A 2,552-nucleotide genomic window follows, 5' to 3' on the forward strand; every position below is an offset into this window, starting at 1 on the left:
TTAGTACCTGATAGTATCTTGCTTGTTTATGTTGATTGTAGATAGATGGCTCGTGCTGTTGTTTCATTGAATTTTAATGCGTTCCTTGAGAAAGCAAAGTTGAAAGATGATGGTAGCAATTACACGGACTGGGTCCGTAACTTGAGGATTATCCTCATTGCTGCACAGAAGAATTACGTCCTGGAAGCACCGCTGGGTGCCAGGCCTGCTGCTGGAGCAACGCCAGATGTTATGAACGTCTGGCAGAGCAAAGCTGATGACTACTTGATAGTTCAGTGTGCCATGCTTTACGGCTTAGAATCGGGACTTCAACGACGTTTTGAACGTCATGGAGCATATGAGATGTTCCAGGAGTTGAAGTTAATATTTCAAGCAAATGCCCGGATTGAGAGATATGAAGTCTCCAATAAGTTCTATAGCTGCAAGATGGAGGAGAACAGTTCTGTCAGTGAGCATATACTCAAAATGTCTGGGTATAATAATCACTTGATTCAATTGGGAGTTAATCTTCCGGATGATTGCATCATCGACAGAATTCTCCAATCACTGCCACCAAGCTACAAGAGCTTCGTGATGAACTATAATATGCAAGGGATGAACAAGACTATTCCCGAGCTCTTCGCAATGCTGAAAGCTGCGGAGGTAGAAATCAAGAAGGAGCATCAAGTTTTGATGGTTAACAAAACCACTAGTTTCAAGAAAAAGGGAAAAGGGAAGAAGAAGGGGAACTTCAAGAAGAACGGCAAGCAAGTTGCTGCTCAAGAGAAGAAACCCAAGTCTGGACCTAAGCCTGAAACTGAGTGCTTCTACTGCAAGCAGACTGGTCACTGGAAACGGAACTGCCCCAAGTATTTGGTGGATAAGAAGGATGGCAAGGTGAACAAAGGTATATGTGATATACATGTTATTGATGTGTACCTTACTAGAGCTCGCAGTAGCACCTGGGTATTTGATACTGGTTCTGTTGCTAATATTTGCAACTCGAAACAGGGACTACGGAATAAGCGAGCACTGGCAAAGGACGAGGTGACGATGCGCGTGGGAAACGGTTCCAAAGTCGATGCGATCGCGGTCGGCACACTACCTCTACATCTACCTTCGGGATTAATATTAGACCTAAATAATTGTTATTTGGTGCCAGCGTTGAGCATGAACATTATATCTGGATCTTGTTTAATGCGAGACGGTTATTCATTTAAATCAGAGAATAATGGTTGTTCTATTTATATGAGTAATATCTTTTATGGTCATGCACCCTTAAAGAGTGGTCTATTCTTATTAGATCTCGATAGTAGTTATACACAATGTTGAAATCAAAAGATGCAGAGTTGATAATGAAAGTGCAACTTATTTGTGGCACTGTCGTTTAGGTCATATCGGTGTAAAGCGCATGAAGAAACTCCATACTGATGGACTTTTGGAACCACTTGATTATGAATCGCTTGGTACTTGCAAACCGTGCCTCATGGGTAAGATGACTAAAACACCGTTCTCCAATTCTATGGAGAGAGCTACAGATTTGTTGGAAATCATACATACCGATGTGTGCGGTCCAATGAATATTGAGGCTCGTGGCAGATATCGTTATTTTCTCACCTTCACAGATGATTTAAGCAGATATGGGTATGTCTACTTAATGAAACATAAGTCTGAAACATTTGAAAAGTTCAAAGAATTTCAGAGTGAAGTTGAAAATCATCGTAACAAGAAAATAAAGTTTCTATGATCTGATCGTGGAGGAGTATTTGAGTTACGAGTTTGGTGTACATTTGAAAAACTGTGGAATAGTTTCGCAACTCACGCCACCCGGAACACCACAGCGTAATGGTGTGTCCGAACGTCGTAATCGTACTTTACTAGATATGGTGCGATCTATGATGTCTCTTACCGATTTACCGCTATCATTTTGGGGTTATGCTATAGAGACGGCCGCATTCACGTTAAATAGGGCACCATCAAAATCCGTTGAGACGACGCCTTATGAACTGTGGTTTGGCAAGAAACCAAAGTTGTCGTTTCTTAAAGTTTGGGGCTGCGATGCTTATGTGAAAAAACTTCAACCTGATAAGCTCGAACCCAAATCGGAGAAATGTGTCTTCATAGGATACCCAAAGGAAACTGTTGGGTACACCTTCTATCACAGATCCGAAGGCAAGACATTCGTTGCTAAGAATGGATCATTTCTAGAGAAGGAGTTTCTCTCGAAAGAAGTGAGTGGGAGGAAAGTAGAACTTGACGAGGTAACTGTACCTGCTCCCTTACTGGAAAGTAGTTCATCACAGAAAACTGTTTCAGTGACACCTACACCAGTTAGTGAGGAAGCCAATGATAATGATCATGAAACTTCAGATCAAGATACTACTGAACCTTGTAGATCAACCAGAGTAAGATCCGCGCCAGAGTGGTACGGTAATCCTGTTCTGGAAGTCATGCTACTAGATCATGATGAACCTACGAACTATGAAGAAGCGATGGTGAGCCCAGATTCCGCAAAGTGGCTTGAAGCCATGAAATCTGAGATGGGATCCATGTATGAGAACAAAGTATGGACT

This window comes from Triticum aestivum, chromosome 1B (assembly GCF_018294505.1).
Source record: "Triticum aestivum cultivar Chinese Spring chromosome 1B, IWGSC CS RefSeq v2.1, whole genome shotgun sequence".
Classification (NCBI taxonomy): Eukaryota; Viridiplantae; Streptophyta; class Magnoliopsida; order Poales; family Poaceae; genus Triticum; species Triticum aestivum.